The sequence below is a fragment of the Saccopteryx leptura genome, chromosome 2 (genome assembly GCF_036850995.1).
Source record: "Saccopteryx leptura isolate mSacLep1 chromosome 2, mSacLep1_pri_phased_curated, whole genome shotgun sequence".
NCBI lineage: Eukaryota > Metazoa > Chordata > Mammalia > Chiroptera > Emballonuridae > Saccopteryx > Saccopteryx leptura.
In genome coordinates, this window is record NC_089504.1 from 35,790,707 (window position 1) to 35,808,169 (window position 17,463).

Genomic DNA, 17,463 nt, shown 5'->3' on the forward strand with positions numbered 1-17,463 from the left:
TTCTAACCAGTGTCTCTGCTTCTAGATATACCCTGCATCAATCTACTCTCCATCACTACTGCCAAAGTGATACAACGTGTAATTCTAACCATGTCACTTTTATTTGCAAAATCCTTCAGGGCTTCCCCTTCACCTTTAGGATGAAGTCTGAGCTGAAGAATTACAATCCTACTAACACAACCACTTTAGCGATACTGCTGTTTCCTATGTGCCAGGTACTGGGCAAGTACCATGTGTGGTATCATATTTAATGTTTATTACAATCCTCATTTACCAAAGGAAACTGAACATGAAAAAGGTGAGTATTTTGGTCATGAGCACACAGTAAGGAGGTGGCAGAAGTGGAATTTCAAATCAGGCAAGATTAGCTTACTTACTTGTCTCTGGAGTTGGATCAACTATTCCATCCCACTGCCTCCCTCTGGGCCTGGGATAGGAGTCAAAGCCTTTGGGATCTGGACCCCGACTATCTGTCTATCTCCTCTCTGTCACACTGTCCACTCCAGTAGAACTGAATGACCTATGGTTCCCAAAACAGGCCCTGAATTCTCACACCGTCATGACTCGGAAAATGCTTTTCTTCTGCCTGTCCACCCATCAAGTCCAACCACACTTCAATGAGTGTGCGTGGCAGCACACCAGACTAGCACAGAACATGTCTCCTTCCAGCTTGTTTTCTCTATAAAAACAATTACAATGATTCCTGCCCAGCTGAGTTCCAGGACTGGTTGAAGGCTTTACATTCCATTATGTGGTGACAATTCTTTAAAAGCTATAAAGTTCTATTCAAATATACCCAAGAAAAACCTCTTTTTCTGAGGTAGTATGAGTTCAGTTGTATGACCAAATTTCTCTGAGGCAAAAGTCTGAAGCATAAGACATTTATCTCTGCCATAAATAGAAAAGAGTGGAAAACCGACACATGCTACAACATGGATGAACATTGGAAACATTGTGCTAAGAAGCCAGGCTCAAAGGCCACATATTATATCAGGGGTCCCCAAACTACGGCCCGCGGGCCGCATGCGGCCCCCTGAGGCCATTTATCTGGCCCCCGCCGCACTTCTGGAAGGGGCACCTCTTTCATTGGTGATCAGTGAGAGGAGCATAGTTCCCATTGAAATACTGGTCAGTTTGTGATCTAAATTTACTTGTTCTTTATTTTAAATATTCTATTTGTTCCTGTTTTGTTTTTTTACTTTAAAATAAGATATGTGCAGTGTGCATAGGGATTTGTTCATAGTTTTTTTTATAGTCCGGCCCTCCAACGGTCTGAGAGACAGTGAACTGGCCCCCTGTGTAAAAAGTTTGGGGACCCCTGTATTATATGATTCTATTTACATGAAATGTCCAGAATAGGCAAATCCATACAATAGAAAACTGATTAGTGGTTGCCAGGGACTGTGGGGAATGGGAAATGAAAACTGACTGCTAGTGGGTAAAGGATGTTCTGAAATTTAGACTGGTGATGGTACAACCTTGAGAATATACTAACAAACACTAAATTGTACACATTAAAAGAGTGAATTCTATGGTATGTAAATTGGGCCTCAACTTTTAAAAAAGAAGATTATCTATGGTACCTGCTTTGCCCTCTGTCCCTTTTCCTGTGACAATACCCCAATTCCTGCAAGGAGCCTGCTCTTCTCAAAACCCTCCCCCATTCTTTCTAGTAAAACCCAGAACACTGGTTCCCTGAAAGTATTTGAAGCATCTGGAGGGCTGGTTAAAACACAAACTGCTGAGGCCTCAGAGTTTTTGATTCAGTGGATCTAGAGTGGGCCCAAGAATGTGCATTTCTTACGTCTCTCTAGATAACAGCTAGGGATGCTGAAAAACAGCACTGAATGAGAAGTCAGGAGACCTGGATTCCTCTCTTCCAGGCTTTCTCTCTAATTCAGCCTAGATTCCCGTCATCAAACCACTGGTTACCTCTTTTATCTTAACATTGAATTTCTCTAAGTGTCTGCCGATTCCAAACACTGCATTGTCTCGTCATTTCCCTCCTTCAGTTGTCCAGGGCTCCCCATCCCTAAAATCCAACCTCTTTCCACACGTCCAGCTCCATGGCCCATTGCTGCTCTCCCTAGCAATTAGGAAAAGGAGGGAAACTAACCTGCACTTAACCTGTGACATCATTTACTCCCCATGACAACATTGCACAGTGGAAATCTGTAACTCTATTTTGAGGAAAAGGAAGTTCAGGCTTGGAGAGGTTAAAGAACTTCCTCAAAGTGCCCAAGGGGGCTGAGCAGGCAGTGGCACAGTGGATAGAGCATTGGACTGGGATGCAGAGGACCCAGGTTCGAAACCCCGAGGTCGCCAGCTTGAGAGCAGGCTCATCTGGTTTGAGCAAAGCTTACCAACTTGAACCCAAGGTCGCTGGCTTGAGCAAAGGGTCACTCGGTCTGCTGTAGCCCACCCCCCAGTCAAGGCACATATGAGAAAGCAATCAAGGAACAGCTAAGGCACCACACCCTTCCTGTCTGTCTGCCCTATCTGTCCCTCTCTGTCTCTATCACCAAAAGAAAGAAAATGTGGCCAAGGGGACCCAAGATCCCATCTTCCTCCTGTCTCAAAATTCTCTGTTCTGGTGCTCTCTGTCCCTCCAAACAGCCCTAAGGTAGCCACTCCTTGAATATTTGTTCATGATCTCCCTACTCCCTGAGACTTATTCAAACCCTGTCTAACCTTCACTGCCCAGCGCATGTACCAGCACATCCAGGACGGGTTCCTGCCTACTGGTCTACCACATCCCACCCAGCTTCCCAATCACAGAGCTGTTGTGCTGTGGCTTATTATTCCAGTCAGCCCATGACCTCCTTATCTATGCTCTTGTCTTATGTTTCCTAATTCATATAGATTCAGGTCTTGTTTTCTGCCCCCTAGAATTGCAAACTCCTTAAGAGTAGGATTGTTGAGAAAATCCTAACGGTGTTCAGCTGCGCCTAAGTCTGGCCGGTGCCACCTGCTTCCGCAATGCCCCCCCCAAAACAGGCTCAGGCCAGGGCAGCAAAAAGGCAGAGCAAAAAAAAAAAAAAAAGATTATCAAAGACAAAACTTTTGGTCTAAAGAATAAGAAAGAAGCAAAGCAACAGAAGTTTATCAAGGCTGTAACTCATCAAGTTAAATTTGGTCAGCAGCACTGTTTGAAAAGAAGAAATGCACCCCCATGTTTGTGGCAGCATTGTTCACAATAACAAAGATCTGGAAACAGCCCAAGTGTCCATCAGAGGACGAGTGGATTAAAAAGCTTTGGTATATATATACTATGGAATACTACTCAGCCATAAGAAATGATAACATAGGATCTTTTACAACAACATGGATGGGCCTTGATAACATTATACTGAGCAAAAAAAGTAAATCAGAAAAAACTAAGAACTATATGATTCCATACATAGGTGGGACATAAAGATGACACTCAGAGACATGGACAATACAGTTGGGGTTACAGGGTGGGGGTAGGAGAGGTAGGGGTTTGAGGGAGGGGAGGGGCACAAAGATCATGGCTTTTCAGCATTTGCCATATTCCCCCTTTAATCTATAGACAGACAGAAAATATTTACTTACGGTGTTTCCACTATAAAGACTGCTGTCTTAGGGACAAATGCTGATGAACTATTTCAGCAGTTCCTCCTTCTTCAAAGATTTATATGTCAACATAGAGCTCCATATTTCATAGGACATACTCAAGCTCACTCCATGCTCCCTGAAGCTTTAGCACAAGGAAATGCCCTTTTTTTTTCTTTTTCTTTTCTTTCCTTTTCTTTTTTTTTTGTTGTTGTTGTATTTTTTCTTTTATTTATTTATTTTTTGTATTTTTCTGAAGATGGAAATGGGGAGGCAGTTAGACAGACTCCCGCATGCGCCTGACCAGGATCCACCCGGCATGCCTACCAGGGGGGAATGCTCTGCCCATCTGGGGTGTTGCTCTGTTGCAACCAGAGCCACTGTAGTGACTGAGGCAGAGGCCATGGGGCCATCCTTAGTGCCCGGGGTGGCTTTGCTCCGGTGGAGCCTTGGCTGCGGGAGGGAAAGAGAGAGACAGAGAGGAAGGAGAGGGGGAGCGGTGGAGAAGTAGATGGGCGCTTCTTCTTTGTGCTCTGACTGGGAATCGAACCCGGGAATCCTGCACACCAGGCCAATGCTCTACCACTGAGCCAACCGGCCAGGGCCTAGGAATGCCCTTGTTGATCAAGCTACCCAAAAGAAAATTATATGGAGCAACCATGACAGACCAAGCAAGTCAGTCTCATACTATTCATCACCAGAACGCTGCAGCCCGGTGTAAACAGTTTCAACGTTCTTGGGAAGCAGCACGGCAGATTGGGAAATCCTGTCCAAGGGGTCCTATACTGCCCCTTCATTTGGAGTTAACCCTCAAGGACCCCTACCAGGACAACTTTGGCAGATGGATGTTACTCATATACCTTCATTTGGCAAACAGTCGTATGTCCACATTACAGTGGATACATATTCCAGATCTATAGTAACCTCTGTCAGAACAGGAGAGGCTGCTAAGCATGTTATAGCTCATTGTCTGTATGCATTGTTCTATTATTGGATTTCCTAAACTGGCTAAACTGAAAATGCTCCTGCATATGGAGCAAAAGCATTTACTGTATTTTGTCATGCTTACAATCTTTAAAGTTAAGGTATTATTAAAGTGTACTCAGCAAACATTTTAAGGTCAATTAAAAAAAATTTAAAGGGGGTAGTCACATCCTAGAACTCCTACGGGTCTACCATATCATGCTTTTTACTTAAAAAAAAAATTACATTTCTTTTGAATGCCGATGAACAGGAGACACCAAATCTTTTTCGCCTGTAAACTACTACCTTCTTTATTAGATCCAGCTAATAACACTGTTTTGTCTTTTTTCAAATAGCTCCAGATATATGGAAAAGATTTATATAGGCAGATGGGTATCCTCAAACCCCTCACCGAGATCTTCTGAGCATGGCTATTAAGATACCTAGAGGCAGAAAAAGCCCAATAGAGATCAGGGGAACTACCAGCTTTTAGGATACACCCTTAAAGGCTCCAACGTCCCAAAGGGGTCTCATAGGATGCCATCTGGGTCCTGCTTCAATAGTGGAAAGGAAGGTCATTGAGCTAAAGCCTGCCAGGCTTACATGCCTCTGCTGTGAGGAAACAGGGACACTGGAAGGTAGGCTTCCCACTCTCTCCTCTAAGGGAGGGTTCAGTCTCTTCTAGCCCTGCTCCACCCACCTATGACCTAACCTTGCCCAGAAAGCTGGGGTTTGCCACTGAAGGCTGAAGGCGCCCAGGGCCGTCGGCCCCATCTACGACACTGTGGAAGAGCCTAGGGTATTTCTTCCAAGAAGCAGGTAAACTGATCTCATTCGCACAAGGGCCACTTAACTATGTCTTGCCTGAATAGTTAGGTTTTTTTATTCTTCCCTCAAAGATCTCTGTTGTGGGTGTTGATAGTCCTATTTTCTGCAGCTTTGCTTAATATATAGTGTTTCCTTTATCCCTCCTACCTCAATGCCCCACTCATATTTCAGGCTGGGACCTACTCCTAATTTAGAGCTCTCTTTCCCCCTTTTGCCAACTTCTATTATGAATCTACCTTTGCCACCCAGCTTAGTGTACCCCAAGGTTCTCTTTACCATGCCACAGTCGCAGAGCTCCAGGGAAAAGCACCCTGGTCTCATCTCTCCAGGCAAAGAACAGAAGCTCCATATCCATGCATGCTGCAAATGGCTTTTCCAGTCTACCTGAATCATTACCAGCTAGAAGCAGCGGTCACTGGGACTTGGACATGAGCTGCAAAGTATAGAATGGTGACAACAATTCTAGTGCCATGAGGACTTTTCCTGGATGTGGACTTTTCCTGGATTCCTACTCCCTGTGACAGCTCCTAACAGACTGAACTGTGATTGGGTTGCATTTTTCAGGGATTTGGCATGGTGATGGGGCCAACTTGGACTTGGTGAACATGTTAAGGACACTACTCTTTTATGGATTCTTGCTGTATTGGCCAAGAGTTTGCTTAAAAGCTTTTAATCACTGTAAAAAAAATAGAAGACTGGATAAAGAAGATGGGGCACATATACACCATGGTATACTATTCAGCTAGAAGAAATGATGACATCGGATCACTTACAGCAGAATGGTGGAATCTTGATAACATTATGCGGAGTGAAATAAGTGAACCAGAAAAAAAACAAGAACTGCAGGATTCCATACATTGGTGGGACATAAAAGCGAGACTAAGAGACATGGACAGGAGTGTGGTGGTTACGGGGGGTGGGGGGAGGGAAGGAGGGAGAGGGGGAGGGGAAGGGGAGGGGTACAAAGAAAACTGGATAGAGGGTGACGGAGGACGATCTCTCTTTGGGTGATGGGTATGCAACAGAACTAAATGACAAGATAACCTGGAAATGTTTTCTTTGAATATATGTACCCTGATTTATTGATGTCACCCCATTAAAATAAAAATTTATTTATAAAAAAAAAATTTGGTCAGCAAAATCCACGTCAGATAGCACAAAGTGAAGTGGAAAAGAAGTTAAAGAAAGATGACAAGAGAAAGAATTGCAAGAGCTAAATGAACTGTTTAAGCCTGTAGTTGCTGCTCAGAAAATCAGTAAAGGTGCAGATCCCAAATCTGTGGTATGTGCATTCTTCAAGCAAGGACAATGTACTAAAGGAGATAAGTGTAAGTTCTCTCATGACCTCACTCTGGAGAGAAAGTGTGAAAAGCGAGTGTTTGTATTGATGCAAGAGATGAAGAACTTGAAAAAGATACTATGAATAATTGGGATGAGAAAAAACTGGAAGTAGTGAACAAGAAGCACGGTGAGCTGGAAAAGAAAAACCCAAAAACTCAAATAGTGTGCATTTCCTTGAAGCTATTGAAAACAACAAATATGGCTGGTTTTGGGTATGCTGTGGAGGGGGTGATGTTTGCATGTATCGTCATGCACTTCCTCCTGGATTTGTATTGAAGAAAGTTAAAAACAAAGAAGAGAAGGAAGATGAAATTTCATTAGAAGATCTAATTGAAAGAGAGCGTTCTGCCCTAGGTCCGAATGTTACCAAAATTACTCTAGAATCTTTCCTTGCGTGGAAGAAAAGGAAAAGACAAGAAAAGATTGATAAACTTGAGCAAGATATGGAAAGAAGAAAAGCAGACTTCAAATCAGGGAAAGCATTAGTGATCAGTGGTCACGAAGTGTTTGAATTTTGTCCTGAACTGGTTCATGATGATGATGAAGCAGATGATACCCGCTATACCCAGGAAACAGGTGTCGATGAGGTTGATGATTCAGTGAGCATTAATGACATAGATTTAAGCCTGTACATCCCAAGGGATGTAGATGAGACAGGTATTACAGTAGCCAGTCTTGAAGGATTCAGCACATATACTTCAGAAAAAGATGAAGCTTCCGGAGGTAGGGCTGAAAATGGTGAAAGAAGTGATTTAGAAGAGGACACCAAAGAGGAGGGACAAGGAAATGGGATCATTGATGCTGTTCCTGTTGATGAAAATCTTTTTACCGGGGAAGATTTGGATGAACTAGAAGAAGAATTAAACACACTTGATTTAGAAGAATGACACCAAAAAAATCAGTGAAAAAACTAACCCAGCTCAGCATGAATCAGAATTGACTACATTAATTTTTTTTTTCCACCTAGAATTCTTCAACAGAATGATTTCTTTTTCGTGCTGATTTTGGAGGGCTTACTCTCCTCCAGAAAGAATATTCTCCTTACATCTTGTCTCCTGACTTTGGCTACATCTCATAGTAAGTTCAGAGTAGTTCATGATAAATTGAAAATATGGTCATTGCAGAAAATGGTTGTTGTAACTGTCTATTCAAGTAGGAAGTGTTATTGCTTTTCCAGCTTTTGATCTTCATTGGGCATATGTTTACTATAAGAACAGCATAAATTTAAATTTAAAATATCCTTTTTTAATGCAGTTTTTAATGGGTGATTTTATTTCTTTTGTATTTATATGTCTAAAAGACTGCCTAAAATACAAGTGCTGTACTTCATAAAGGAAACTGCATATGCAGATTCAGTGTTGTATGTCTTTGGACAATTAAATGGACATTTAAAATGAAACTTCTTTAATCTGACAGGATCAGCTGCAATGCCCTATGATAAACTGTTTTAAACTTACCCCTTTTCTTTTTTGCCAATAAAGTTATAAATAAAGACCATCATACACTAAAATCCAAAAAAAGAGAGTAGGATTGTTTCTTTACAGTCATTGCAGGGCCTAGCAGAATACCTTAAGCTCAAACTGACATTTATTTTTATTTATTTTATTATTTTTTTTTTACAGAGACAGAGAGAGAGAGTCAGAGAGAGGGATAGATAGGGACAGACAGACAGGAACGGAAAGAGATGAGAAGCATCAATCATCAGTTTTTCATTGCGACACCTTAGTTGTTCATTGATTGCTTTCTCATATGTGCCTTGACCGTGGGCCCTCAGCAGACCAAGTAACCCCTTGCTCGAGCCAGCGACCTTGGGTCCAAGCTGGTGAGCTTTGCTCAAACCAGATGAGCCCACGCTCAAGCTGGCGACCTTGGGGTCTCAAACCTGGGTCTTCCGTATCCCAGTCCGACGCTCTATCCACTGCGCCACCTCCTGGTCAGGCTCAACTGACATTTATTGAATTGATAATGGCAGATTATGAATGTCTGAAGTGCTATGGTAAGATCAGAACACTAGAACAATAAGCAGATTTCATTCTTGAATGTTCTAAGCCAAAAGAAAAAGTTATTCACAAAAAAATAAATAAATAAAGGAAGAAAGAGAAAATATTATTTGCAAATATTTTAGAGGAGTGCATGTTGATCATTTGATGCTGGGTGGGCTCGTTACAGTGATCAAGGCTCAGAAAGAGATAATGGGCTGATGCCCCACACCTGCATTCATTACTAAAAGGAATTCTGATTAAAATGATGCTTTATCAGAAAAATGACAGTTCTGCCAAAGGAAGGAAGACTTATCTTACACCACATGATTATTCCTCAAAGCCTAAGTGTAACCAGGACCTCATGAAGGAGTTTCAGTTCTGTCTCCCGCCCACAGGGGTTCCAGTCAAGCCTTTCACTGCAACCCAGGCTCTGACCCTCTGACGTCACAGGTCATTTCACTCGGGGTCATAAAAAAGGTCAAAAGCTAAATGAAATTGTTTTATTTTCATTTCCTGTTGGGGAATAGCACTATACATCATCTCTGCTCCTCCTCTGCCTTTCCTGACCTCTTGTAGCCTCTGTCTCCCATAGGAATCCCTTTTCCATGGAAAGGACTTTAAGTGTCTGAATGAAGACTGATCATGGACCAAAGAACCACAGTGTCTCACAGCTGTTTCTCCGGTTTCTAAGCCCCTTGGTCATGTAAAGGAACTCTAGCCATCAGCATCTTCTGCCATCTCACCTTGTACAAGGTGAAAAGGAGATGCAGGAGGTGGCTCATGGGAAAGTAGCCTAGAGTGGCAGTCCCCAAATCACAGGTGACCTCAATCTGCCGTCATGACTTCTGCCATGTCAGCAAACTGCCACACTACCACACCTGTAATACACAGTCTGTGTAAAAGGATTCAACGGTACAGTGCCTCCTACTTGAGCTTCACCCTGACAATAATATTCATTAAGTCACAGGTTTGATCATGCTGGATATTTTGCCCCTGATACACATTAAAATAAACAAACAACTATTGAAACAGAAATGTTCATTCACATATCACCTAAAATCATCTTGGGTGCCATGTGGGTTCGGGGCATCGTCATGCCACTCAGATTTCACATCTGCATAACAGGATTAGGTGTCTGTTAGGAAGGGCTTAGCCTCTTATCTAGCTCAGTACAGATGGCCTCCTGGGACTAGAGGACGGCAGCACAACAGTCAGCACGAATGGGGCCTAGGCTGTGCCATTCTCTTGTGAGTAATCGGAGGGCACAGGGATCCAGGCCACTCCAAATAGAAAACTAGCAGCTGGTCACATAAGCTGTCCACTTTATCAGATGAACAGTGAGCTCTGGAAAGGATGTGGGTGGGAAAGGGCTGATGCTAACACAGTGATGCTCCCTGCAAGGTCTCACCTCACCACAGCTATACTTGAAAGGGCCTCGTAAGCAGCCTTAAGGTGAATGACAGAAGGACATTGCTGGGTCAGCTGTGGCTGCTAAGCCTCTTGTGTCCACCCTAGGCAGGAACAGAGCACTGTATAGGGAGGCAGAAGGCCTGTAATCTGGTCTATAGATATACCAGGAGGCACTGGTCGTACAAAGTCCTCAATAATGGTAGTTATAATAATGTTGCTGTTAATTTCAGGTTATCCTCTTGTTTATATTATGAGTTAACTGTTTCACCTATGTCTTTTTTGTCTTCCAAACATAATTCCTAAACTGCATTTCTCTCCTAACTAATGGGCAATGAATTACTGAATGAATAAATAAATAAAAGAGCAACTGGAATAACAAAGAGAAAAAAGGCACAGATAAGTCTCAGGTTTCTGGTTTGGATGATGGACAATGGGGGAAACACTGGGAGAGGAAAGGTTTGCAAGGAAAGATGGAGAGTTTGGTTGGGAACAGCTGGATTGGAGGACTGGAAGAACATTCATGGATATGTCCAGTGGACAGTTAGAGCTGAAAATAAAAACTAGGCAGTGATCAGGTTGAAACCACGAGAATGAATGGTTGTTCCAAGAGAAACTGCATATCAAAACTACCTAGAGCCTTTAAATGCCGCCAATCAATGCCCAGGTCCTACCAGTCCAGAGGCAGGGATGTAACTGGTCTGGGGTAGGGCCTGGGCAGGGTTTGTTGGAGGAGCCCCTATAATTGTATTGTGCAGCTAGGGTTGAGCATCACTAGGGTAGAATGAGCGGAACTAAGGAAGGAATGAACAAACCCTGGGTGGCACTGTCATTTCAGGGGCTGAAGACCTAAGAGCGTCATGAAGGTAACTGAGAAGAAATGTTCAGAGAAGACTGAGAGCTACCTGAGAAGCCTGGGGAGAAGAAAGGTCCAAAAAGGGTATGGAGAACTTTGGTGGTTCTTTCCTAAGTTAAACTTAGAATTATCATTGTCCCAGCAATTCCACTCCTAGGTATATACTCAAAAGAGTTGAAAGCAGATGTTCAAACAAACTGGCACCTGAATGTTCATAGCGACGATGCATAACAGCCAAAAGATGGAAACAACCTGCAGGTTCATCAACAGATGAATGGATAAACAAATTGTGGAACATCTATACAATGGAATATTATTCAGCCACAAAGAAGCAATGAAATATTGACACATGCTACCATATAAACAAGCTCAAACACATCGTGCTAAATGAAAGAAGGCAGACACAAAAGGCCACATGCTGTGGTATTCCATTTATATGAAATGTCCAAAATAGGTAAGCCTATAGAGACAGAAAACATATTAGTGGTTGCCAGGGGACCAGGGAGGAGGGTAAAGGGCTTCCTTTTGAAGTGATGAAAAAGTTCGGGAACTAGATAGTGTTCATGGTTGCACAACATTGTGAATGCACTTAATGCTACTATATAGTGTACTTAAAAATCATTCTACAAGGTAAATTTTATGTTATATGTATTTTACCATACACATACACAAGAATAGGTGACCAATCATGCCAAATCAGCCAAGATAGCCAAAAGATCCATCCTGAAAGGGCCCATAGACTTGGTAATTGAAACCTTCATGATAACACATTCTCCCTGGTGCCACCGACTGCTACGCAGACACACAAAGCACCCAGGGGCTGGACCAGAAGCCCGTTAGTGCCTTTCCAGCGCTAGAGGTCCTTGGTGGGCTAACTGGCTTCCTATGTGCCAAGGGCAACACAGAAGATGCCTGAGGAGTCCATTTCCCAGTTGTTGTATTTATCCTGTACCCGGTCTCCAGCCGGTTCTGCCTAGCCATTTTCAGTTAAAGTTAATAGCAACGGCATTAAGTTGATAAGCCTCACAGCATCCTAGGGAGGCAGGTCACCCTCAAGCACATTATCCCCTCTTAACAGATAGGGAAATGACGCCACGGGAAGATTAAATAACCTGCCCAGCCTCACCAGCCTGCCACAGGTGGAGCACAAGCCGATCCCAGCCCTCATGCCAGCTCATGGACAGAGAACACTCTGGGTCCCAAGCAGTGTGGGTGATCTGCACAACAGAGGTGAAAAAGAAAGAAATAAGCACAAAGGTAACCCTTAAAACCACTCCAATTGTCTCTTTTCCTGTGCCTCCCCAGGATGCCACGAGAGAAGAATGATTTTGAGACACAATTATTAGATGAAAGATGGCGTGGGTGTGGATGCAATGAGAGGACAGAACAGGCCTGTAGGCAGCGTGTGGCCTCAGTGACTAGGATCAAAGGAAGGGTCAGACCAAGCGGGGCTCTATCAGTAGCCTCTGTCCTCTGCACCCCACAGGGCTATGCACAAACTGGCAACAGTGGCCTGGGATCATGTCCATTTCATTCCTTTACACGAGTACTTGGAGAGTTAATGTGGGCAAGTCACTGAGAGAGACATAAAGATGAGTTGGACCATCCCTGCAGTTAAGAAGCTTAAAATGTCATCAAGGAGTACACATAGACCTCTAAAATACTAAGAAAAAATTAGTAAGGCCCACAGCAGAGAGGCTGATAGAATGCCTGGAGGTTGAACAGGAGATCACATCCAGCTCTGGATACAGTAGAGTGATACCAGAGCAGGCCCTGTGGAAGAGGTGACCAAGCTATGAAGGATAGGAAAGTGAGGCCTACAGGGGTGGAGAAGAGGGCACTGGGGGCAGTGGCTGAGGAATGGCATAGAAAGTACACCAAAGGGAGATGGCACAGGCCTACCCTAAAGGCAAATTCAGGAAGAGGAGTGTGGGAGTCAAAAAATATGTGAAGCAGGGTTGAGAGATTTAGTGAGGGAATGGCAGGTAGAGGCCATATCACCAAAGGTCTTAAGTGTGGGACTACGTAGGTTAAATTCCACTCCTAACTACAGTGCTCAGCACTATAGCTTGTTCATAGTAGGCACTCAATAAGTGTTGGTGGAGAAAAATGCAGAAAGGCAATTTAATTTGTGGGAAATACAGGACAGCCGTGAAGAAGATACCAAAAAGATTGCCTTGATTTTTAAAAAACAATTGGTATCTAGTCAGTACAACTCCAAAGTTTATTTTAACTATCTAAAATATATATTATATTCTGCTCCAAAGGGAGACTATAATACTCACCATCAGCTTCTCACCCAAGAACACTGTGAAAATTAATGATGAGGTAATGTCTGTGAAATGTTCAGAGCTCTTTGGAGATGTGTAGCAAAAGGCATCACTATAATTAATATTTAAAGAGATTCTACCCAGCTCTGATCTCTTTTTCTGCAGACTAATGTTACGTCCACAGGATAAGATGATGCCAGATTAGCCTCTAAATAAACCTTTCCAACAGAAAGCGCCCAAAGCAGGTACCTTCTCCTGAGTCCCTTACAGGTAGCTGATGAAACCACCCCAACAAAGCAGGCGTGGTTTCCAGTGTGGATATCCAGGTTTATCCAACGATGTGGGGACAAAATGCATCGGATAACAAAGCAAAAGAGATTTTAAATGATGGTCTTCCTTGGGACCCTACTGTCTAAGCATGAGAGTCCAGGGAAGACTTCAAGGGGAATCATTTTAGCTAAACTCACATCCTAAGCCAGTTAATATTTTTAAGTCTCATGCAAGTACCCAAGAAAGGAAGAAACAAGAATAGCTCCCTGGGCTCAATTACAAATGGAGTGGAAAAAATAATTTCAAAAGTTCAAGGGGAAAAAAAAAATCAATCTATTTCCTTCCCCCAAAGCTTTCACTTCTATAAATACACTCACACAAATGGATTTAAGACCACTCGTCCTTATGAAAACACTACCTGTTTGAAATTTGCAAGATAAATGATGTGCCCATATTGATTTCAACCCAAAGAAACTCAGACAATGCTCTCCACAGCTTATCTCTTCTTCTTACATAACTCATTTCCCCCCACTGATTATAATAGTAATAGATGAGGCTGGTAGGAAATTTGGAAATTTTTCTTCTTGGAAAGAAGAAAATAAAAAATCATCCAGCATAATCTACAATTGCTAATTAGCCTTCTAGTCTTTGGGTGACATATATATATTCTCAACATAATTGGAAACTTACTGTATATACTGGTTCATAGCCTGATTTTCCTCTAAGAACAGTTTCCCTGTCTCTTTCTTAGGCTGCAGCGTTCTTTTCCATGTCCTATAGACAGGAGTGCCCTCTGTGAGCTAATCCCCTATTGCCGGGCATTTGGTTTACTTCAGCAATGTCTGCGTTACAAACAATGTTGAGATAAACACCTTTGCAGAATACGTCTCTACTTATTCACTTAAGATAAATTCCTAGGAGAGGCACTGCTGGGTAGAAAACTGAACAAGTTTTAAAGCTTTAGATATGGCCAAACTGCCCTCCAGAAAGGTTATCCCAAGCTCATTTCCTCGGTCAATGGGAAGCTATTTCCCTCAACTGCTCACTGACCCCTGACTTAGTGGAGTTATTAAGGGGGTGCTGCTGCTTTTATTTACAGTCCTTTGATTACTCTAGGACAGTGGTCAGCAAACTCATTAGTCGATAGAGCCAAATATGAACAGTACGATTGAAATTTCTTTTCAGAGCCAATTTTTTTAAACTTAAACTATATAGGTAGGTTCATTGTTATTAACTTAATTAGGGAACTCCTAAGCTGCCCAAAGAGCCGCACTCAAGGGGCCAAAGAACTGCATGTGACTGGTGAGCCGCGCTTTGCCGACCACTGCTCTAGGCAGATTTTCCCCATATGTTTCACGTCTATGGTATTTTTTCAGAGTATTATTTTTCACCATGTGCATCTATCCATTGGAAAGTCAACATCCTATTCCCTCTCCTAAAGGTACTTCTCCCACCCGCCACCAAAGGCAGTTCAGTGGTTGCCCAGCTCACATTTTCCCCTCGGTATGCTCCACTCCTTTCTTAACATTTCAGTTCCAGTAGCGAGTCAAACTCAGAACCCAATAATCAGTCATTTATTTTCTCAGCCTTTTCATTCACCTGCTATCTCTTGGGGGGGGGGGGTGTCTGTAACGCTCCAGGCACCATACTAAGAGAGAAGTATAAACAAAACGCTGTGAAAAGCCCGGAGAGGGAGAGTTGTTAATGAGGACCAAACAGCAGAAGTAGACCAGAATTAAGGGATAACTCGATGTCCGCTGATAGGTGAGGACACAGGGCAGACTAGGCAGAGGAAACCGAGTGAGCAAAGGTCCTGCCTGAGACATGCTGAAGTGTGGTGTGCAAAAGGAATATTTTCATTATTAAGGCATGAGAATGAGGGATTGAAGATGAGACTGAACAGTCAGCTCATGCTGAATTCACCTGCTGCTCTGCTCTTTCCTGCACCTCAACTCTGCTTGCAATCCCTGGCCCTTCTCCAGTGCAGACTCCTCCAAAAGCCTCCTGAAGAACCATGCTCACCATCCATCTCCCCACACTTCTGTGCCCGAGGCAGGATTCCTGGCACTCACACCAATGTACTCAGCAATCCCCAATGAATAGATGGCTCTGTTCACTTATTCCTCGGTATACATTTATCAGTCCAGCTAGAGAAGGAACTTCTGGATAGTGATACATTCTCTCGTTCCACTAGCCTCTCAACACTGGGCTAACTTATAATAGAAAATCAATAAAAGCTTATGGAATCTAACCAAATTAAATTGGGCGGAATAAATACAAGAGACGGGATGAGAGTGCAGTTTGTATGCATCTAACTCTCATTCAGACAATTGGGGAATTTGGAACTGCCTTTGAAAATTAGCTCTGAACATAATCGTGGCAAAAGACAGATTAATTCTCTTTAGGCATGTAATTCTGCATCTACCTAGACATTTCTCAGGCACACAAATGGTCCTTGTTAAACTGCGCTGCACATCCCAAGAGCTCTGTGAATAAAGGTCAATATATTCTGGAGATTTGGATTTTTTTTTCTTTGCAGAAAGGCAGGAGGAGAAGAGAGGGCACAAGGTCCCTAATAATTGCCATTTCTGCTGGGATTTTCCATATTGATAATTCCAATTCAAAGAGAAAATTCTAATGCCACCTGAGAGGAACCAGTTTCCATTGCTCATACTTGTATGCAGGCAACAAGCAATTTCTAGATAATTCTTTCCTGAAGGCAAAGAGCCCATGTATTCCTCAAGTGGCCAGTCTGTCTCTCATCTGGTTCGAATTCCTCCAGCTCTGAACTCAGCCCCTACCACAGCATTCATCACACTGCTCGCCTCGTCTGTCCCCACACTGGGCTGCGACCACTACAAGGCTGGCGACTGTTTCTCTATCCTTATATGCCTTGGGGCTTAGAATATCACCTTCCGCATGGAGGAGGATCAACCTCTGTTGTGAAATTAAATGTAGTTCCAGGGCTACAAAGGACCTTGGAAACAACTCAGTCCAGAGATAAGAAACGGAGGCCCAGACAGGGGAGGCAACTCTCCAAATACACAACAGAGAGTTGGTGGTAATTAGCAGATGGAAGAAAGAAATCCAGATGTTAGCAATGTTGAGGAATTGGGCTGAAGGGCTTAACAGACTTTGGAAAGGATAGCGACTTGAGGGAAAACTAAGTTTGGATCTGGACGGTCTCTAACACACGGAGCAAGTCTTTTCTCACTTCTCCATGGCAGCCCTGCAGATAATATAAAAAGGGCATTAACATTTATTGAATGTTTATCATGTGTAGGTTGAAAACAGCGATGGTATCCTCCCTGTGTCTTTTAGAAGTTTAACACTCACATTTAATTAATTAAATAAGCAAGTATCATATTTCCCCATGTATAAGACACTCCCATGTATAAGATGTACCTTAATTTTGGGGCCCAAAATTTGAAAAAAAAAATGTATTACATAAAATTATTGAACTCAAGTTTTATTCATCAAAGTAAAATTCATACAACTCCTCATCACTGTCAAAACTCCTATCCATTAGTTTGTCCTCATCTGTGTCTGATGACGAATGAGCACAGAAACAAGTGCGAAAAAGCGGGAAATGCAAGTAAAATAACTATAACCACTGTATAGGATGGACCCAGTTTTTAGACCCCAATTTTTTTGAAAAAGGGTGCATCTTATATATGGGGAAATATGGTAAATAATGTATGTCAGGTCATGCAGCTAGAAAACCCATGGCTGGTTTGAGTAAGAAGCCCGGCACCTTCTTCCTGCTCCTCACTGCCTTTCTGACTCTAGTCCTAGGCGACAGTGTACTAAGGAAGAGCTGGCTGGACTGAGTGAGCAAGTTCACAGGTGGGCTTGGCCATGTCCCAGGACAACAGGCAGCAGCTCCAGAGGCTGAATGTTAGCTCTGCAGCCTCCCTAACCTCTGAAAGTACAGAGTAGGGACCACCCATCCCTAGTACCTGTACTAGGCTGA

General features: G+C 43.0%; 1 protein-coding gene and 1 pseudogene across 3 annotated transcripts in view; one reads left to right on the top strand and one right to left on the bottom strand.

Annotated features, from left to right (window-relative positions):
* Positions 1 to 17,463, bottom strand: part of FRMPD1 (FERM and PDZ domain containing 1) — an 81,985-nt gene that overhangs the window by 55,221 nt on the left and 9,301 nt on the right. The gene's annotated exons all lie outside the window — the stretch shown is intronic.
* On the top strand, positions 2,980 to 12,470 carry LOC136392955 (zinc finger CCCH domain-containing protein 15-like; annotated as a pseudogene).